The 23,156-nt window shown below is 41.1% G+C and overlaps 1 protein-coding gene across 23 annotated transcripts in view; it reads left to right on the top strand.

Moving 5' to 3' along the window:
* ADD3 (adducin 3) overlaps positions 1-23,156 on the top strand; it is a 181,277-nt gene that overhangs the window by 61,354 nt on the left and 96,767 nt on the right. For 7 of the 23 annotated variants that reach the window (XM_075935506.1, XM_006135016.4, XM_075935503.1 and 4 more), the window contains exon 2: positions 9,212-9,248. The exons of 11 other annotated variants lie outside the window; for them this stretch is intronic. The gene's annotated coding sequence lies outside the window, so the exon portion shown is untranslated. Of the gene's footprint in view, positions 1-9,211; positions 9,249-11,947; positions 12,099-23,156 lie in introns of all 23 variants that reach the window. 5 more of the 23 variants (XM_006135015.4, XM_075935504.1, XM_006135011.4 and 2 more) reach the window with 2 other exon arrangements.

Below are 23,156 nucleotides of genomic sequence, written 5' to 3'. Positions count from 1 at the left end.
TTTAATCTGCTGAGAAACAGAAATTGAAAGCCCAGAACTTTCAAGAAGCAAGAGCTAGTAGTTAGGCTACACAAATTAGAACCAGCAATTAATTTTTATGAGATTGTATGTGTAGCATGTCTGTGATATTTATTTGCAACTGTTGTTTTTAAATGTGAAATTTGATATTTTATTTTAAAAAAGCAGATTTAAATAAAATTGGGTTAAAAATCCTATTTTTGTCTATCCTGGAATCCCAGATTTCCTTATATTTAAAAAAAAAAAAAAATTGCATAGCCTTTACTGCTTACCTTATCATCGTAATGATGTTTCATTACAATTGTCTTTTTATAAACATGGGGAATTGCCTAATTTTAATATAATTCTTCTACTACAAGATAACTTATTAAAACACATCCACTACTTAGTTTCCATATTCTGTTTAATTCAGACTTACTCTACAACATTAGGTAATTTTTATGTACCCCATTACATAGAAAAGATGCAGTTGTATCTAAAAAATAGAATCAACTTCTATTACAATCACAGTGTATGTTAGATGATCCTGTGTCAGTTCATGATTGTACTATGATTTCTATAAATGAATGTTTTCTGAGTTAACAGAACCTTTTTTCAAATCGTATGCATTTGAACAATTTAGATTCAATTCATTTTTTGACCACTGTGGATGTGACAGCTTTAATAAATGTTTCATGAGGTAAATTTTCAAGTATTGTGTTTAAAATGAAGTAATCTCATAATGTTTGATAAATTTAACTGTTTTTAACTTAGTTTTTTAACTTAGCAAAAATAATCTTTAGCAAGTTTTAAGAACTGTTCAGTATTTTATAATCTCAAACAATTATCTCTCTAAGCACGAAATTGTGTCGTTTGTAATTGGGAAAACTTTTCACTGATTGCAATGGAAGCTTGGGCTGAGTAAGAACTAAAAGATTTTTTCTTAAGTATATGTTTAAAATGGCAGAAACTATAACCTGGTATGTTGGCTCAGTAGAGAAAATAGTGGAGGATAAATTGGGTTCTTCAGTAGAAGCCCAGCCAGTCATTTTGCATGGTTTTCCATTATCCCGCCTTCATTACAGAAATATGTGGTACTCTAAATACTGCCTTGCTTTAAAGCCTGCATATTTTGGGTAATCTAAAATTGAGTAATCCTCTATATGGTATTGTCAACAAAACAAGATTGAAAAGCTTTAGTACGTGCTTTCCGTAACAATCAGTATTCATTGTCAAACTGTTAGAAGAGAGGTTATCAGTGGATTTTGAATATCAGTACAGTGATTTTTGCAGATTAAGTGGTGCTATGTTACCTTAACTATATAGGAAAATAACCAGAGAAGAATTGATGATACATTGTTTTTGTCATTAGGCCAGGGGTTCTCAAACTTGTGATACCGCGACCCTCCTCTCAGTTGCTCGCGACCCCCCTCTCCATTACTGCAACCACCCTCTCAGTTGTTCGCAACCCCCCCCCCCCCGGTCGGGACCCACAGTTTGAGAAACGCTGCATTAGGCAGCTTAATAGCCATATTCTATTAAAGTGTGTATTTGTCTTTTGCATTTATTACTGATCAGGGACCTATGGTGTGTAGGACAGATACTAGTGCAGTGTAGGGGTGTTAAAATGTGTTTGTTTAGGTAAATATGTAATGACTGAAAATTTCAGTGGTTACATGTTTACACCTGGGGCAGATGGATCTCTGGGATCTGGTGCACATGTGGAGCCATCTTAAAAGCTGGCTCCTCACGCTGCTGCCCTGGGGAGGGGGTGATAGACAGGAGCTGGTGCTTGCGGGGTGCAAATAACTGTGTATATTTCATTCAGTGATTATTACAAAATTTACCATCTTGGGGATAAACCAACCAGGAGAAATAATGCAAAAATAAATAGCTGGAAAACTATTAGTTTAACATTTCCAGTAATTAAACATCCCTAAATTCTGGCTATACTCTTCCTTCTTAAAAACACCAGAGAATGGTGATCATAGAATCATAGAACCATAGAGTTGGAATGTGAATGTATTTCTGAGTCTTTAAGTCTGTCAGTTGCTGATTTAATTTGAGGAAATCTTGTGACCTTAGTAGTGATGGTAGAACATTTCTGTATCCTATTCTGTCATACATTCTGTATGTTGAGGGACTAGGAGTGGAAAAAGATGGAATCTTGTTGGGTTGTTGTTTGTTTCCAGTGAAGAAATCACTGCTTGGTGAAGTTTGTTTGTATTTCTGTGGTCAGTGGTATAAGGAAATACCACGCAAGAGTATTTCCTCAAGGGTTCTTCATAATTGCACAATCCTTTGATGTTTTTGTTTGTGTTAATAAAAAAAAAGAGAAAGAAATTTGGGTTTAAGCTCATTACTTTGAAACTCAGAATATGTACTAGTAATATCTACTGTTTTTCTTTGTTTTTGTAACACAATGTCAGGAATCAAGCCAAAGGTGCTTTCTCTCTTTATACTGACCAGCTATTAAATATCAGTGTCAGCAGGAGGTTCTTTCCCTCTTCCCCCAGAGTGTTTCTCTTTGTGATATTTCCTTGTGCCCCTGATTGTCTGGCACTGTGCTGTGACTCATCTAGTTTGCTAGATCTAACTCCAAAGTAGGGATGTGAATGGGTAACTGCTTACTCTGGTAAGCATCACTCTTACTGGGTGATGCTTACTTGGTAGTGATAGACCGGCAGCTGGGATCCCAGTGGGGCTGTTCCAGCCAGGCTAGAGCAATTCCCCGCCCAGGATCCTGCTTAATTAGTTAACTGGTTAAACCTAACACTTAAGCAGTTAACGGATTAAGAGGGATTTTACACTCCTACTCTAGAGAACTAGTCAGTGTTGTTTTGTCTAGTTTTTATGGGAGAGATCACTAGAACAGCATCTCTGTTGCATAAATATTCATCAGGAGGAACAGGCTCTTTGACCAACAAATCTGTTCTTGCCATTGAGTGAAATACTTAATTTAATTTTTTTCATTTTCAGGCTTATTTTCATATCCACACAGTGCTAATTTCCAATATTGAATTTTTAAACTCAGCCCTTCTGGAGTTGTCTTTATGAATTTTGAATGAAAATCTGACATTTCTCACACAACTTTGATGTGGATGGTGTCTTTCACAAATCAGCTGACATTTAGATGTGCATCCAAATTTAGATTTTGTTAGGTTCATTGGTGATCCTGGGGACATGGAAAATCATAATTCTGCCAAAAGTCAGTGGTTTTCTTAGCGAAAATGAAAATATTTAAAGCAATTGGCTTACATTTAGGCTTGATCTCACAATTTCTTCAGATCTTGCATAGTTTTTTTGTGTGGCTCTGTTCTGCACCCTCTCTAGTTTTTCAAAATCCTCTTCCAGATCTCCAGAACTAAAGACACAGTATTGTTGTATTTGTCTCACTAATATTATATACAGAGGTAAGATCATATCTTTGGTCCCACTTACTAACCCAGGAGTAGGCTATAATTTTTGATGGGATGGGAGCACTCCAAGAATTTGGTAAGCAGTGAAGGGTTTTACTTTACCATGATGTTAATGGAAAAGGTGCATACAGGGTCTGTGATGGAGATTGAGTGAAGGAGGGGCTTGTAACATGGGGCAGGAGGATTGGGGTACAGGGTCTGGAAGAAGGAATGGGTGTAGAAGGTTTGGGGCATGTGGGGTATGGGGTGCAGGAGGAGGGGCAAAGGGTTTGGATTACATGGGGGAGTAAAGGGCTGGGTGCCAGAGGCAGGCTGTGTCCAGAGGACACTTACGTAGGCAACTCCCTGCCTGCAGCTCAGCAGGTTTCTCAGACAGTCTCCCTGCCTCCTGTGCCCTGCACAGCATTCAGAGCAGCTGCAAGGGCCATGTGCTGCTCTGAATGCTGTGAGCTTGAAGGGATGGGGGAGAGGAGCTGCAAGATTGCCTGGGTGCAGGAACAACGCATGAAGCCTCTCCACGCTCTCCCTCCAGACATCCATGTGGCCTCCATAGTGGCTGCTCTGAATACCATGCAGGGGCAGGGCAGTCAGGGAGCATGGCCAAGGTTCCTGCTGTACCCACGGGCTGGATCTGGTGGCTTGGTGGGCTGGATCTGGCCTGTGGGCTGTATTTTGCCCATTTCTGCACCAACCCCATGTTTATGCATCCAAGGATCACCTTTTTTGCCACAGATACACTGGGAGCAGTTTATTCAATTGTTTATCTACTATGATCATTACATTCTTTTTAGAGTCACTGTTCTGCAGGATTCAGTCCCCCTTTTTGCAGGTATGGCCTGGTTTCTTAGTATACAGTGTAAGTTTTCATTTGACTCTATTAAACATTTTGTTCGAATGGATCCCACTTACCAAGTTAATCAGATTTCTGTGTGATTGTCCTGTCTGGTCCAGTTGTAAATAAGTATGAAATTCGTCTGAAGAAGTGGGTTGTGCCCATGAAAGCTCATGAGACCAGCTATATGTTTTTATTAGTCTCTAATGCAGCACTACTCAACATGCGGCCTTCAGCCCATTGGTTTTCAGCCCATGGGTGGGAGCCAAAACAAAAAGGCAGTCAATATAATGGTCTTCTGTTGATATTTGTTTTAGTAGTTACATTCCTGGACTGTCATTGCTCATTAAAAGTGCTGTCACGTGGGTGGAAATTGGGTAAATATTGCGTTTTATTAATATCAGCAGAACTTACTTAAATGGAGCTTGTGTATTGTATTGTATTGCCTTAATCTTTGTATTCATGCTCGTCAGTGTGAAAAGCTGTTTGCAAATATTTGTATATACAGTTGCATGTATATGCAACCCCACTTATGTTGTGGCCCTCGGCACATGCCGTGAGTATCACTGTGGCCCCTGGGGCTTCCAAAGTTGAATAGCCCTGCTCTAAGGTGCTACAAATTTTACCAGAAGTGTTTTTTATATTTACTTTCCAATCATTGATCAAGTGTTGAATAGCACTAAGCCCAGTACCAATGTCCGTAAAACCCCCAATAGAAATACTCATACTTGATGATGCTGATGGTTCCCCATTTACTATAACTTTTTGAGAACTGTCAGCTAACCAGTTCTTCTTCAACATGTGCCAGAATACTAATTTTTAAATCTGAATGTTACATGGTCTTAAATCAAATGCCTTACTGAAGTGTTAAGTCTGCTACATCTACTCAGTTTTCTTTTCCCACCATATGTATAATCTCAAAGAATGAAATCAGACTTATTTAACACAGACCTATTTTCTGTAAAACCTTGTTTTTCTGTCATTAATTATATTCTTTATTGGCTGAATCACAGATCAGTTTTCCCATTATGTTATCCATGATTATATGAGGCTAATTGATCTATAGTTACTTAGATCATCTGACTGGCTCTTTTACGAAGATTTCCACATTGGGATTATTCCAGTATTCTGGAATTTCCTCAGTATTCTAAAACTTACATTTTTATAATTTCAGTGGGCCAGAGAGATATTTTAGATTCTTTTAGGATTCTTGATATGAGTTTTTAAAAGTTTCTCACTACTAGATATTTTATATCCTCAGGTACTTATGGACTAGTACTTCATTATCCTGGTATGGAATGAGTATAGCATCTTGCCTCATTCCAAATACAAAACAGATATTTATTGAACAAACATGGAAACCAGTATAAACTCTATCAGTAGAAACTGCTGCTTATAGTGACTGTGCCTGTCTGCTCTGGGAGTTTGCCTTCATGCAGGTACACCAATGGCTGACCAGCAGTAGATGAACTCCTCTGATGAAGCAGGTTTTGCCCACGAAAGCTCACGATCCTATATATTTGTTAGTCTCTAAGGTGCCACAACACTACCAATTGTATAGTATATATGCTATGTCTTTGGCAAAGTGAAGTGGCTAGAGAAGAACTAATTACATTCACTCCTAAAATGACTGTGATTTGTCAGTTTTCATATAATTCCCTATAATATAGATACTGTTCTTTTTAGCATTACATTTCTCACTTGTCAGCCTTACAAATAGAAAGGAACAGATGAAGTTTTTAAATGGCTTGCTAGGAGAGATGCCGTTGGTCCCAATATATAAACATATTACCAAAATACCCTTTCCTATTTATTGATTCAAAATTGTTCAGTGTCATTAAGTATGCAGGTGACTGAGAGGAATTGGGAAAATGGTGAAATACTCTCTGGGGTTTTTTGCCTCCTATATGTTGCATACAGAAGAGATTTTCTTTGAAGAAAATAGTTCATGCTAGACAGAACAAAGATGATCGAAACACAGGGGGGTGAGGGTTGTGCTTTTTCTCATACATTTTATTTAGGCATTTCACTTTCATATGAAAAGATTAAAAGGAGGCAAAGGGAAACTTAATAGCGTTCCAGCTGCCTTGAAGATCTGGTTTGAAAAGTTTCTTTATGAACTTAGAACACTAGTACAGTACTTGTGAAGTGGCCAACATTCAAAGAGAAATGTTCCTCTTTCTCTTGCTCGCCACCCAAATCATGGTTTGCTCACTCAGCTATATCTTAGAGGCAGCAGGGCTGCTTCTGAAGTTTAATTTTGTTCTGAAAGAGGAGTAGAGATCATACTTAAAAAGATGGTGACACTTTAAAATATCTATTTTTTAATTGAATTTTGGATTCAGAATTGTGAAAATTTGACAAAATGGCGGTGGTTCTTCGCAGAGTATCCCTATGGGTGCTCCACCTTTAGGTGCACCAGCTCTGCTTTGCCTCTTGTAGGAGACTTTTGCCAGCAGTGCCCCGGTCAGCCACACACGTGGAACGCTGGCATGCAACATTTGAAACCGCTATCCTGCATGTGCAGCCAACCACCTCCTCACTTCCTTTCTGAGCGCCGCTGGCTTCAGTCGCAGCAGAGCAGTTGCCCTCAGATTACCTTGTTGATAGTTGTTACATAGTGATCTTAGCAATTAGTTAATACTGCTATTAGTATAGTTTAGTTGTTTTTCTCAATAATTAAAAAACAATTCTTTGTTGCTAAGCCACGGCTTATTACATCGCCTCTAGAGAATTGCGGTCTCACTCTTCAGTGACCATCTTGAACAGACTGTGGCCCGGGACATCCCTGGCTCTCTAGGGTTTAAAAAGTGCAAGATCTGAAAACTGTCAACTTCAATATCGGACGGACGCTTTGAGTGTGTCCGCTGCTTAGGCGAGGAGCACGATGACGAACAGTGCCCTCGCTGTCAAAAGCTAGCCAGCAGAACAAGAAAAGCTAGAGATCTCCAGTTCAAAATGATCCAGCAGGAGAAATCATCATGGTCTACCTCAGACCCACTTCATACCACTCCATCCAGGCATCCCTCCCTGGGGGTGGCATTTGAAAGAGGGGCTCCCTCCCGATTGAGCCCTAGGAACCAGGAAAGGGCTCAAATGCCCAAGAATAGGTCCCATTCTTCCTCAGGATCTGACTCCCCAGTGAGGAAGCAATCAAATAATAAAAAGTCTGTGTCTGTGCCGATTACAGCAAGGTGCCGGAGAAACAGACAGCAAATGGGGCTGGTACCGACAGTCACTATGGATGCCTCGTGAAAGAGTTGGGGATAGGGATGGAATAGTGAAGTAAACTAACTGGTAAGCAAAAGCTTATAGGTTAGTGCTATAGACTACATGCATTTCCCTCCCTCCACCCTTGCCAGTAAATTTTTTTTTTTTTTTAATAGCAGGCTGGCCAGCAGCCCGGCTCAGTTCTGGCTCGCACCAGGTCAAGAACCTACCCCTGCTGCGGCTCTGCATTTAAAGTGTATTAGGAGCCAGGTGGGCAAGCAGCCTGTCTCAGTTCCAGCTTGTGCCAGGTCCAGGAGCTCAGACCGCCCCCTTAGACAAGGGCTGCTGCCACCCCACACTGCTGCTGCTTTATCAGAGGCAGCAGCATTGGGTGACAGGCAGCTGGTCCACAAGGGGAGCTGGCTTCCCTCGTGGACCAGCTCCCACCTAGCACCCTGCACTGCTGCCTCTGATACAGTGGCTGCTGGCCCTGTTCCTGGGGACTATAGTATAGTCAACTAACCGATAAAAATTCATGAGGTTACTCAGTTATCCAATTAACCAGTATTTAATATCCCTAGTTGAGGAGCCCATTTGGGAAAGCACGTTGTCTAAGCCCAGTGGGATCAGGACAAGGCCAACAGACATATCAACTTGCTTGACCTCAGGGCAGTCCGCAGTGCAGGTGCACATTTCCTCTCATTGATCCAGAACAAAACAGGACAAATACTTATGTACGATGTCACCTCAGTGTATTCTGACAATCTACAGGGGGGAGCCTGATCTTACTAGCTCTGTCGGGAAGTAGCATCAACAGTTTTCCTCCAGGGCATACCAACAGAAGAGATCTGCAAAGCTGCCACATAGAGCTTAGCGCACACTTTCATGCAACGCTATGCCATCCAGTCATTTGCAGACGCTGATGTGCATTTTGGACGAACAATACTCAGTTACCAAGTCAAATTCACTGAAGTCCCTGCCACTGAGCACACATACGGCTTTGTAATCACCTAAAGGTGGAGCAGCCATGGGGACACTCCTCGAAGAGGGAAAGGTTATTCACCTGGTGCAGTTCTTTGAGGTGGTTGTCCTCGGGGGTGTTCCACCACCCACCTTCCTCCCCTCTGCTTTAGATCCAGCTGCAACCGGGTCAGAGAAGGAACTGAGGAGGTGGTTGGCTCGCTTGTGGGATAGCCATTTCAAATGGTGCATGCCAGAGTTCCGTGTGCGTAGCCGACTGGGGCACTGCTGGCAAAAGTCTCCAACAAGAGGCACAGCAGCACTTGTGCACCTAAAGTTGGAGCACCCATGGGGACAACCATCTTGAAGAACTTCAGTTACTGCACCAGGTGAGTAATCTTCCCATTCCTGTATGAACACATTCCTGTCTGGATATTTATCAGTTTTGTCCAGTTTTAAGAGTTCCCTTTTTCCATGACTGATGCTGTATAATTAGAGCTCTACAAATCTGTGGATGCAGATAGCCTCAGACCATGATTGCAGATACAGATTTTGTATCTGTGAAGGGCTAATATTCATTCTTTCAAATGATCTACATACATCTCAAATTTCACAGTGATCTTTTATGTAGATATTTGGAAGAGTTTAAGAAACATTTTCATAGTCTTAATGTTTTGAAAGACATGTTTAGGAGTAAGTATACATTATGCTGAAACGCAACGCAACACAACACAATTTCCAACAATACAGAAATATGCTGAGGAAGCAATGATTTTCTTATTTCACTTTACAGGTTGTTAAAGCAAGGAGGCTTGTGGGAAAACATCCAGGTAATTAAGTGGTTTAAATTCTATAGCATTATGTTCTTGGAGACAGAGTAATATAATGATGATCTTGACAATAGTGGTAAATAATATGGAGATTTATTTTAAACACTTAGAAAATTATTGAAATTGTTTAAGTAACAATGTGATACATTTTGTGTTTCTGCCAATCAAACTCACTCATATTCTCATGTTTAATAAAATACGGTGGTAGGAAGCAGTCTTTCTTTTTGTGGGGATGGCCTAGATCTAAACATACCATGTCATTCCCTCAAATATAAAGGTGCCATAAGAGTATCTTAGTACTTTATAATAACAATTAAACCTCACAGCACCACACTTAAATAGGAAACTATTGTCCTATTTTTATAAATAGATAATGTAGGACACAGAGCTGAAATGCTAAAGAATACTTAGCAAGTGTTTTGACCATGATGTGTCACTTGGCAAAATTGATGTAATTACTGTCAGCTTTAAATTCTGCTATTCATTGTATTCATCTTTGTTATTTTCCATGAGAGTCTTCAAGCAGCAGAACCGGAGAAGTTGCTTGTGTTTTAGATAGATACGAGGTGCCTATTAAATTGTCATTCATACCTTTCTCTCCTCACAGTTTGGTTATTTGCTGCTTCCTGGAAAGTTGCCCAATGGGCACATTTAGGGAGATGATGTGTAATGGACTTTCATCTTCAGGCTGGTAGGCAGCAAATACTTCAGCAGTATTGTGGATAGTGACTGTTCACTTTCTTAGAATCTGATTTCTGCTGAAAAAGCTTCTAATTTTAGATGCCCTAGATAAGAGGCGAGGAACTAATGCAGGGGAAGGCCCTAGGCCAGATCCAGGCAACCCAGGGGCTGCACCTGGCCCCTGGGCCTTCGGTTCCCCATCCCTGCCCTAGATGAAAAGTCAAAACATTTCATTATCTGTCTTATGTCCTGATGCTTAATGTGCTTGAAAACCAACTACTTCAGACTACGCAGACTATGCTACAGCCATACCCTGGGGCACTACTCTTGCCTTGTTACTCAGCCATATGTGCCTGGAACAACCTTCTGTTGATGTGCCACATGTCTTCATTCTCCTCAATTTTCCCTTCTTCCCAAACTTGATGCTTTTAATTTGTTGTAATTTGTCCTTCCCATCCCCAACTCTTTCTTGTCATCACTTGCTGTGTTACGTGTAATTTATGCTATGTCTACATTGGCAACTGAGCAACACAACTTTTGTTTGAAAACAAGGTGTTAAAATGACACTTGTGTGAGACAAAACATTTTTACCGACAACTAGTGCCGGTGACAACAGTACTTTTTTGGCATGAGTGCTCTCCTGCCCACAAAACTAACGCCACTTGTTGGAGGTGGAAATATTTTGTTGGCAAAAGAGCTGACAGACTGCAGCAACACTGCCCAACTTTTAGTGACTTGACTGTAGAGACACATGTAGATGAAACCTTATAATAAGCTGCCCAGAGGAGCTTATTTACTTCACTTCTGTACATAAAATGCAGATCTGTCCTTCCTAAGCTTTGTCTCCTAAGGGGATACCATGCCAGTTTATGGAGAGATTGTAACATTAATAATTTGGATTATTTAAAAAATGATCCAGGATGGCTCTTGGTACTTTTTAAAATAAAATCAATCAGGGCTAAAAGCTTTTTTTTAAACCAAAAAACACTCCTTCACTAAGAGAGCCTGAAATTGTGACTTAGTAATGACAAGAGGCATGATTTGAGCTTCATGCTGTATGTCAGTGGTCCCCAACGTGCCCGCGGGCGCCATGGCGCCCGCCGGGGCATTTGTAGGCGCCCGCCGACAACCCGGGCTGGCCCCGCCCCCGGCGCACTGGAGGCACCGGCCCCAGGCACGCGACACTCACCGGCGCCTGGTGCGCGGCGCTCGGGCGGCCCCAGCCCCGGGGCACATGCGGGCGCGCGGCGCCGGTGCCGGCCCCGGGCGCGCAGCGCCGGAGCCGGCCCCAGGCACGCAGCTCGGGCGGCGGCGCTAGCCCCGGGCCCACGGCACAAGGAGCTCGGGTGGCCCCGCCCCCGGCGTGCCCCAGGACGCGCAGCCCCGCCCCCGGGCGCCCAGCGCGAGTGTGGCCCCGCCCCTGGGCGCCTGGCGCGTGTGTGGCCCCGCCTCCGGGCGCCCGGGAGCCCGTAAAGGTTGGGGACCACTGCTGTATGTAATAGTTTTGGTTTAGTATCTAGATTTCAGCCATATAGATTGGTGATGCAAGTCATACAATAGCAGCTTCATGTATGTATGTGTCTATGTAAGTAAAAGAACCATACTTGCATATAAACAATTTGTCAAGCATGAGTAACTGGTGTTCATAGGATTTATTTTGGTGACCAGCCTTCAACTCCAGTTGAACTGGTATGCCTGAATTGTGTAGGATATTTGAATTAGCTATGTTTTAGAACATATCTTGCCTGCTAAAGTGATATTGGATCTAAGTTTTTGCCATGTATATGAGGAGGAGGTGGTAGGGAGTGACAATTCCCCATTTTTCTTTTCATTATTTAGTAATCTTGAGCTTAGTGTCCTTAATTAACAAACTTTAATAAAACTGCTAAAACAAGATTTGACATCTACCTAACTTCCTTGTTTTCCTGCTTCAGATTCAGTTCTTGCTACACTATGTAGAGTAGCAGTATTAATACTTTGTTCCTGCATTTGTGAATATTTTTTTTTCTCATCCGAAGGTGTTTCTCTTTGGAATGGTTTCTCCGGTGTATAGGAAATAAACAAGAAAAGACAGGTAGTCTTATGGGGCTTATGTATGGACTATTACCAGACTCCTGATCTCTTCATGGGTGTCTTCACCAAGGCTAGAAGTTATGCAAAGCCTCCCCGGTAAGTCACTTGTGCAGCGATCAGAAGTAAAAAATGGGAAAAGAGTACACCATCAATAATGCACCTTCCTACTCTTGGAAGGAATAGAAGTATATCCAGTTAACTCTGTTTTGAAGTAATTTCTGCTGTCTTTTCCAGCTTTCTTGATAAATTCAGACCTTCTAAAATGCCTGATGTCTGAAATGCAAGTCCTTTATCTTAGAACTTAAGGGTCTCGGATTCTTAGCACTCACTCCCTTGAATTCACTCAGGAAAATACCTCCTCCGCAGCCTCCTGGAAAGATAAGAAACTGGCAGGAGATCATGTAAATGATCCTCTCCATATACATGACACAAACTTTGATTTGATATCACTTTAGCAAGCAAGGTATGTCCTAAAACATAGCTAATTCAAATATTCTACACAATCACTGAAAATAAAAATGCAAGTGAGCCCCAAACCCTTCATCTGAATTTTTCATTGCTGGAGGAGTGGTTTGTCTCCTTGCCTAATGTGCAGGAAAGTTATTGGTCCAGGCACTTTTTACCTCAGGAGACTTTCCTTAACTGTGCAAAACCCTGTCAGATTCTTTTCCTGACACTTCAGCCTCCCCTTCTAGTCCCTCAAAAAGACTTCAAAAGAGATTTCCTGTATTGCAGAGGAACACCAGACATAGCCTTTCTTACTTGCCCTGCAATTGAAGCACTGATAAGTAACATGTGGCTGGCTCCAAATTACTGTACAAGCTTTTCCCTTAAAGAAAAAAAAATCCCATACAACACAAAACAAAACAAAAAATCTCTCTGTCCAGCCGAGAAGTTTGAAAAAGAGAAAATATAGAGTTAGTCTTTCCTGTGTGATTAATCAAGTTGGGTTTTATGCATGATATAACTCAATATTAGTTATTCTTTTGTCTGCTGCAGAGATAGTATCCATATTCAAGTCAGGGAGTTCACTATGGCTTTCTCCTTGGTTTGTGTACTTGAGAACATTTAAGTCAATTCTCATTTCTATGGAATAGAGGCTATTTCTCCTGGGAAATTCCACAAATGTATATTGTAGAATGACTCTTCTTTTGGATGCCTGTGAGAGACTGTATTTATATTGCTTAGAACCACTGCTAAATTGAAAATAGGTATTTAAAGAAACAGTTCAAGTAACTGTTAGAAATCCTAGTGGTTACACACACTGCAGGCTCTGCAGTTATAAGCATTATACTGCAGGCCTGGGAGCTGGAGCCAGTGCACATATTCCCAGTGTGCACTGGCTCTGACTGGTGACCCTGCTCCCAGGGAGATAGCTGCTGCCCCATGCTGCGGGCTCTGCCGTATAAAGCTGACTCTGCAGAGGCTGCAGTGCAGGAGTAGAGCCGGTGTATGCCGGGATATGGCTTACATGCACCAGCTCCCGGCCCTGTTCCCAGGGACCCAGTTGTGCTGCAGGCTTTTCAGTGTAAGCTTTATATTGCAGACCCTACAGCTCAGGGTGTCAGCTGACTCCCTGGGAGCAGGGCTGGCAGCCAGGAGTAGGTGTGCGCTGAGAGACTATAAAATGGAAACCAATAAGCTAATGCTTATCAGTTAACTGTTTAAACAATTACACTCTTACATCCCTAATTGAAAATATACACCATCAGTGGTTACTGTAGGGAGGACTGTAAATGAAAAGTGGATAAGAATGTGAGGAGAAAAACTAATAGTAATCTGGGAACAGAGGTGACCATTACAATATGAGCAAAAATAGGTTATACAATATTTGATATTCAAATACATTTGAAAAAGAGCTCTTGAAACTTACAGCAGATGGGCACCCAAATTATTAATGTAGAGAAGCTGTTCTACAAAGTGTCAAATTAAGTGAAATCTCTTCTGCAGGTATTGGATTGAACAGGGTAGAGTTTAATCTACTTTCTAAAATCAAATAGTTTGGCAAACCTCACTATTTCCAAAGGGTGCATCTATACTGCAGAGCTAAATTCAAAATAAGCTACACAAATTGAGCTACATCAGTTGCGTAATATATTTCGAAATTGGGAGTGTCTAAACAGCACTAATTTTGAAATAGAGTATTCTTCCACCCATTTCCCTTACTACTCATACAGTGAGGATGTCAAGGCTGTTCCCTGCTTTGGCACAATGAATGCAGAAGTGGGGGCCTGATCTCTACAGGCTTTGGGACAAAAACTTCTACCAAAATCCTAATACCTGGACTTCAGAGAATAAAATCCTCTGCCACCACCCAAGTAATGGTAAGAAAACCAGGGAAGCGACCACCTGGGAAATCTCAGCCCTAAAGTAAAACCAGGACACACAAATTAACCAATACCAGGTTAAATAAAAAAGAAAAAACTTTTATTATCAAAACAATACCCCAGTTACAAGCATAGTTGGAATGGCTAGATGGTAAGAGCCACCAATTAATATACTAATGGAGGATTCCACCATGGGCCAAAACTGAGTTACAAAAGAGAGGAAAACCCTTTCTGACAGCACAGACATCAGATCCAAATTCCCGAAACAGAAAACAATAAAACCTGATGGTTTTATTTAGACTTTACCCTAGTTACACATTATGAAGAGTCTTTTTCTTGGAGAGCGATGTCTTCTGACTCCCTCAGTATCTAGAGAGCAAACTGGCTCAGACAAAGGAGGGAAAACCCCAAAATTCCTTTGTCTGTTTGATAGACACATTTCTATTGGCTGACTGCTACCTGGCTAGGTACAAGGGACATAGTTAACCCCATACTCCCCAAGCTGCTGGCCAACCTTCATGGTTATGACAGAGGATTACAGGAAATGGAGTAAGAAGTCCTCCAGCTTGACAGTATTTTGACATTATTTTGAAATAACTGCTTACTGTGTAGACACAGACTGTTATATTTCAGAATTACACTTGTTATTTCAAAATAATGTTGCTGTGTTGGGCATACCCCCCAAAAATATTATCTGCAACATCACAACTAGTAGATGCATTCAAAATGTTTAAACTTGACCTTTGAGGTGTGAGGGGAGGAAATACCTTTTTGATTGGGATTGCCAGATACTTGATACTAGAGGAGAATCTCTGAAATGCTGTAGTGCTAAAGGATAGACGAGTCGCTGATAGACTCCAGCAAAGTGAACACTATATTTTCTTTCTTTATTATTTTGCTATGATGAGTGACTGAGGCTAAGAACCATACTCATATGTTTCATCTCATTTTGGTCTTCAACTTTTTTTCTAATATTTTCTTTGATGCTATTGGCTCAGACTTTTCAGGGTATTCGTTCAGTGCCTCACAAGAAGTAAATGACGTTTCGGCATCTGAGGAGATTTAATGAAAGGGAATCTAGAATTTAAACCCACTGAGTCTCTGAAGGCATAAAGCAGAGGGTCCTGTACCATAACATTCAAGAGCAGAATTCACGTAGGAGGCAAAATTAGCAATGCAAATCCCCCTTGGGGGAGGGGGGAGTATCTAGTTAATTCAGTAAACCCAGTTCAGATTCTCCCTGAATTTCAAATGTGGTAGGAGAGCCGATTGAATCAACCTTTTGTTCTTTTCTGTTCTGTTCTGAACATGCAGATTTCATATCCGAGTAATCACTTGGGAAATCACTTGGGCCTGTGTTGTGATCCAGAATGCAGAAGGAATTGGGACTAAACAGAGTATTGTTCATAGTTTCTCAACTAAATTCAACAGAATTCAATGTCTGATTATTCCTATCCCACTAACAGCAATCTCTTTCCTATACTTTTTTTGCAAGTCCATAGGAAGGAGAATTCAACAACCTTAAACTTACATGTGAATCAGTATATCAGTAGGCCCTTTGTCGAAAAGTTTCCAAAGTCTGCTCTACTTTATTATCCTAATTACATGATAATGATGATTTTTATTATATTATAAACTTCCAGAGAGGCGACTCTCATAATGTACCCAGTATATAATCATGCACATCTTGGAGCTTAATAAATGATGCTTCCAATTATAGATTTAAAAATGCTATACAAAATGCTTGTGAAAGAAAAGATCAAAATGGAATTGGCAAAAACTGCCGAAGTGTTCCACATTTCACCAGTGCCAGAAAGTTCCTCTATGCCAAGGGTGGGCAATAATTTTTGACAGGGAGCCACTTCAAGATTTGGAAAGTGGTCAAGGGCCACACTCTTCCAGCATATTAATGGAGGAATTATGGGGTCTGGGATGGAGGTTGGGTGCAGAAGGGACCTTGGGAGAAGGGATTGGGGTGCAGAAGAGAGAATGGGGTCTGAGAGGGAGTTTGGGTGAAGGACGCAATTGTAACTTAGGGCAGGGGACAAGGTTGTAGGATTTGGGATGTGACCTAGGGTGGGGGATTGTGATTTTGGGGTGCCAGATCTGGGAAGGGGTATGGGTGCAGGAGGTGGCAGAGGGTTTGGGTATGTGGAGGGGTGCAGAGGGTTGGGGAAGGGAGAGGCTGGGGTGCCAGAGGCAGGCTCTGGCTTGGAGGCACTTACCAGCAGAAGCTTGAGGCAGACTGCCTGCTTAAGGCTGCTCCACGTGGCTCTGTTCAGGGTATGAGAGGGGAAGGGGTTGAGGAGGAAGGGAGAAGGCTTTCTACACTACCCCTACCCCCAGCAAAAATTCTCAGCTCCATTGCAGAGTCTATTCACTTACCCCTGGCTTGGAGTTTTTATACCTAGTCTCAAGGTACAGGTTTTCTTTCAAGCATCTGTTATGAGAGCTAAGGCTCCATGGCCCAACTGCCTAGGCCACTGTTTCTTAAACTTTTTAAGACCGAGGAACAACAAAAAAAAATTTTTTTTGAGGAACATCAAGGATTTTTTTGTTTCGGGGGGAGAGAAGGTCGGTGGGGTGGAAGGGTGAGGGGGGCGAGTTATTGGGGAGGGGAAGTGTCGGGGGGAAAGTTATTGCGTGCAAAAAAAGGTCGCCTGCTCCTTTAAGGGTGGCCATTTTTAATTCTGTTCTCCACAGCACACCTCTGACTAAATGGAACACAGTTTAAGAAACACTGGCCTAGGCCCTGTAACTACTGTCTACACCTCCAGAATCCCCAGTCATTTCAATATGCCCTGTCCCAATGCTCCAACTTTATGAGCACTTGCGTTTCTAATTGACCTCTTGAGCAATATGTGTTTGAAAGAAACAGGCACAGACTTCACAAAACGTTCTGGTACAATTGTTCTGTAATGTGGATAGCACAAGAGAGTTATATGGTAGGTAATGTTGCAGAAATGTCCCACGCTCTCCATGGTGGTTAATTGGAAGTCTTTACCACCAGTAAAACTGATGATGTGGGAGACTGTGCAGCATTAGTCTGATAATGAATTCGCCCTTTATTACATCAAAATGTTGGGGGGTTTTAATACTCATCGTAGGAACTTGGGTAGAAAGCCATTACATATGATAATTCTTTTTCTCAATAGTTACATCTTTTGTTTATACAATTCCTTAATTGTAGTTTGAAAAGATGGAATTGTTACGTTGCTGTACGACAAACTTTCTGTGGAAAAAGAGAGATGAGTATTTTCACTACTTAGTTTCCTGTACAGTTGAAGAAATTATTCTGTAACTTAGCCCATATTTACTAGAACAATCACAGCCATATCCTGTGTGCATGGAAAAGATTTTGTGTATCTTCCACCCACTGAATTTTCTGTGCTGATTGTGCTAATGTGTTGAACTGTACTATTTGCTATAACAATCTGTGTCAAAAACTTGGAGCTCTGCCCATATGTAAGTGTAAACAGCAGTTAAATATTGAGTTGCAAACACAGCTTAAATATAACTTGGGGTGTATATTGTGCAAGAATAAGACATTCATATACAAAAGCAGTAAAGGGTCCCATTTAACACGTTGAAATGCATTTCAACATTTCTCCATGTTGTGTAATAAATAAGAAATGCTCCCGTTTAAAATACACCACTTACTAAAGTATAACTGGTTTTACTTGCTTAGGAGTGTAGAAAAACAGGAAAATACATATTCCCCCTCCCCCCATTGTCCCGATATCTTGTAAAAAGGAGGAAGTCTTTAATTAGAACACACATCAGAAAAGCTTCAGAAGAGACATTCTTCATGTTTTTTAGGACTGTCAGTTAACATGCGCTAACGCCTGTGATCACCGCAGTCCAGGATTAACGTGTTAAATTTTTTAACATGTTAATTGCAGGCATTAATTCTGTGCTGCTCCTTTGAAGTGCCGCTGTGGCACTCCAAAGGGACAGCGCAAAGCGGAGCCTGGGATCAGCTGGGGGTTCTGATGATCCTGGGTTCTGTGTTGTGCTCCCCCTTTGATGTACCACCATGACGCTTCAAAGGGGCAGTGCTGCATGGAGCCCAGGGTCATCTGGGGTCTCTAGCTGATCCTGGCCTCCATGCAGCGCTGCCGTGTTGAAATGCCGCAGCGGTGTTTCAAAGGGGAGGCGCATGCGATTAGAGACAGGATGGGTCATTTTTTAAAGAACCCATCATTTCAGAATTCCCATCCCGATTCCAAAGTCCTGCTACAAGACAGAGTAGAACTCCTGTAGCAATTGACCTACCTTCAAGTAGGTATATAAGCAACTAGTTGACTATCTGATAAACATAAGCATAAGCTTATTGGATAGTGGCCTAGCTTATTGGATAGTCGACTAGTCTCTCGACTAGTTGCTTCTCACCCCCCTTGTTGCGGGAGGCAGGGGGTAGTGGGGATTGGGTATGAGCCGGGAATGAGCTAATTCCCTGTTTGTGCCCATTCTTAGACACTGCATCTCTGCTTTTAAAATGTATTAAAAGCCTACTGGCTTTTAATACATTTAAAAAGCAGAAGCTCAGCGGGGAGATTGTTGCAAGCTGGGAATCAGCTGTCCTGGCTCGTGCCGGGTCCCCTGTGCTCTGCACCAGCCTTTTAAATGTATTAAGAGCCACTAGGCTCTTTATACATTTAAAAGGTTGGTGTGCAGCAGGGAAGACCCTGCGTAAGCTGGGACAGCTGATTTCTGCCTAACGCTGGGTCTCCCCACTGCGCTTCCAGTTTTAAAATGTATTAAGAGCTGACAGGCTCTTAATACATTTAAAAGGCATAGTTGCAGCGGAGTTCGCTCCTGGGGCCAGGAGCGAACTCTGCTGTGGCTCCCCCACTTATCGACTGATCAGCTAGTCAATGGAAATTCCATAGACTAATCGATTAGTTCATTAAACTAAATTTAACATCTCTACCTTTAATGAGTGTTAAGACAGGAAGGTTCAGGAAACAGGTCTTGATTCGAGAACTTAATGGGATATTTCATTTTTAACATGGCCAATATCCACTTGCTCTTCATGATAACCAAAATTTCTGTTAAAAAACAAAGATGTAAACCCAATGAGAGAACAGGACAGGGGGGAGAGGTTGCCAAGATGAAATAGTGAGGCTGTGCAAGTTCTGCAATCTTCTGTGAGCTGCTTTATGTAGGGATTTACTGATCCAGACATGTGATAAAGGTTTGGGTGCCTTCAGTTAGATTCTTGGAAGCAACGGAGTGCGGCTACAAACATAGGCTGTCATTTGGGCATGGAACTAGTCGGATTTATACATCCCCCTTCTCCAGTATGTTCTCTTTTTTGGTTGTGTTGGTAATATAGATGATGAATTTAGGTGTATCGGTGTTATTTCATGAAACACTGAAGGTGTTCTGACTTTTTACCCCCTTAACTTTTTGGATGTACATCTTGTGGTTTAGAATTTATCACATTGATATTACTCTTCTTTCCAGAATCTGGAGAGTGCTGAAGAGTGTCTCCCCCTCCTCTTTCCAAAATCCTATCATAAAAGTTGTTTTCTGGCAGCAGATAAACTTCCATATCACCGTCACTGTCAGATTCCTGGCCTATGAGATAAAGCAGTTTCATGCTAGGCAAAAGGAATAAGATGACATTAATGTAAAGCTTTTCTTAATAACAGAAAAATTAGGCTATGTCATGTCAGATGGAATTATGCAGATGTGAGCTGTACTTGCTATAGTGTGGAAAAGTTCTGATTTTTCACCAAACAGAATTTGATATTTTTTTCAGGGTAAATACTAGTGGCTTTTTCAAGATTAGTAACACAGATTGTGTGTTCTCTTACTTGTTTAATTGTGAAATAATGAAGAGAAACTGCCAGAATTCAAATATAGAGGGTAATTTAGTTATAGTCACTGCTTATTTACATACTGAACAAGAAGTTTCCAACCATTTTGAACTAACAGTGCAGTTTATGTAGAAAATGCTGATTCAGAGCTGTAAGCTGGAACTCATTAGCTTGTTAACGTGACTGATTGATAGATATAAACCTATTTAGATTGCTAAATTTTGACCTTTGGAGAAAATATTTTAATTTTAAATATCTATTATGTTAACTAAACATTATAATTATCTAAATTGGATGGAAAAAATGGACCCATGTGTATTAACAAACTATATTTTGATTACAAATTGTGTGTTGGTTTTATTGTCTGAGAAGCAATTATTTTATGTTTGATTACATACAAAACAATAAATCTGTATGAGCAGAAAAGTAACTACAGCTTAGTGTGAGAGTACTGTGCGAAGACATTGGGCTGGGGATTATTTTCTCAACCCGTAGCCCAGTCTGCCCTATTCTTGTAATTGACAAAATGTGGAATGAAAAATAATGTTTAGAATGACTTTTTTCCCTCAAAGTATGGTCATAAGCCTTAACACTTTTCATTAAGCAGTTAATCAGTCTATAGTCTTAGGCTTTATTTGTCCATAGCCATTGACACGTATCTACTAGCAATGATCTCCTCGCTGTATGTGGTACAGAGGCAGATATTTAGAACATAACATAAGAACAGCCGTACTGGGTCAGACCAAAGGTCCATCTAGCCCAGTATCCTGTCTGCCGACAGTGGCCAGCACTAGGTGCCCCAGAGAGGGTGGACCGAAGACAATAATCAAGCGATTTGTCTCCTGCCATCCCTCTCCAGCCTCTGACAGACAGAGGCCAGGGACACCAATTCTATCCCTTGGCTAATAGCCTTTTATGGACCTAACCTCCATGAAATTATCTAGCTTCTCTTTAAACTCTATTATAGTCCTAGCCTTCACAGCCTCCTCTGACAAGGAGTTCCACAGGTTGACTACATGCTGTGTGAAGAAGAACTTTCTTTTATTAGTTTTAAACCTGCTACCCATTAATTTCATTTGGTGTCCTCTAGTTCTTCTATTTAGGGAACTAATAAATAACTTTTCTTTATCGGCCCTCTCCACACCACTCATGATTTTATATACCTTTATCATATCCCCCCTCAGTCTCCTCTTTTCTAAACTGAAAAGTCCCAGTCGCTTTAACCTCTCCTCATATGGGACCCGTTCCAAACACCTAATTATTTTAGTTGCCCTTTTCTGAATCCTTTCCAAGGCCAAAATATCTTTTTTGAGGTGAGGAGACCATATCCGTACAAAGTATTCAAGATGTGGGCGTACCATAGTTTTATACAGGGGCAGTAAGATATTCTGTCTCATTTTCTATCCCTTTCCTAATAATTCCTAGCATCCTATTTGCCTTTTTGAGCGCCTCTGCACACTGTGTGGAAGTTTTCAGAGAACTGTCCACGATAACTCCAAGATCTCTTTCCTGATTTGTCATAGCCAAATTAGCCCCCATCATACTGTACATATAGTTGGGGTTATTTTTCCAGATGTGCATTACTTTACACTTACCCACATTAAATATCATTTGCCATTTTGTTGCCCAATCACTCAGTTTGGTGAGACAGTTTGGTTAGAAGGACAGTTTTACAAACATACAGTTTTTTGTTTCCTTTTATCACAAAAGGTTTAGCATTAACAGTTTTGCAGTTTTCATAAAATGAGGATTTGTGTTTTTGCTACTGACCAATAGCTGTGTATGGAGGAAAGTTTGTGTTTAGCAGTGGAATTAGCTTAAATATTTTTATTTCATATATCTTGGGCTGTGAGCCTACAGTTGTCATTTTTGTAAGTATTGTTCAGTAGATTAGGCCACTTACAGAGGGATGTCTCAATTCTTGCTTTTCTGCAGCATTGATTTACAGAGTCTTTCTGTACCTTTATTTCAGTATTTCAGTGGGGGAAAGAGGGTGTTCAGTTTTTGCAAAACAATAATATGTTAGTCATATATGGGGTATTATGGTGGATCTAGTGTTTTTTCAACATACAATCTTCAAGTTGACATAACATTTTTTAAAGGAAAAAAGATCCTACTCTATTACATATTTTAGAAACATATGAGTAAATGTGAGGATGATTAGTTATGCCTTATCTGCATTCCAGCATAGCTACAATTCCACAATTAGTGGCCAGCAATTGTTGCTGCATCAGTGTTGACCTTCAGTAAAGAAAATAATGTGCAGGGGTGTGTGTGAGATCAGCTCAATTGTGCTTTATTTGAAATAAACTCTGGTTCAATTGGTGCAAACCTCAGCTTTTGTTTTACACTTCAGAGTTAATACCAGTGCAGCTACACAAATTGCCAGATATTGAGCACTTTAATCAAGTCTGTTCTCAAGTTCTCATTCAAGTGTTTGTGTGCACATACATTTCACTTCAGGTGTATGAGTACCAAGTACAACTGAGTAGCTTTATTCCAGCATTTTCACTAAGTCAGCTGTGGGGAACCTTTTTTGGGTTGAGGGGCCTCTGATCTACTGAAAAATTAGTCGGGGCTGCACATGAGTAAAAAGCAAAAACAAAACAACAAACCTTCACTGATGTGGCCCCAACTGAGAAGGAGACAGATACTCCCCACTTTCGCCTAGCACACCAGAGCTTAGGTGAGCCCAGGCTAGTAGATTTTGTATGCTCTAGCCCCATAGGGAGGAAGTGGGGAGAGGAGAGGCTGGAGTGCCAACATGGGCTCCCCAATGCTGAGGGGGAGCCAGAGTCTGAGGCTGGATGCTTTGCTAGTGCATTGAGTCCAGGTTATAAAATGGATCTCTCTACTACCTCCCTCTGTTCCGTCTCACCATCCGTGGTGAAAGTCAGAGCTTCCCACATCAAGCTGTTTGGCAAGCTGCTTGATTCAGTTAGCCAATGTTTTCTGAAAAACTTTGTATCTAGTTCAGATAGGTTTTTAGTGTTAATTAATTG

This window comes from Pelodiscus sinensis, chromosome 8 (assembly GCF_049634645.1).
Source record: "Pelodiscus sinensis isolate JC-2024 chromosome 8, ASM4963464v1, whole genome shotgun sequence".
Taxonomy (NCBI): Eukaryota; Metazoa; Chordata; order Testudines; family Trionychidae; genus Pelodiscus; species Pelodiscus sinensis.
This window is presented reverse-complemented; position numbering and strand designations above follow the sequence as displayed.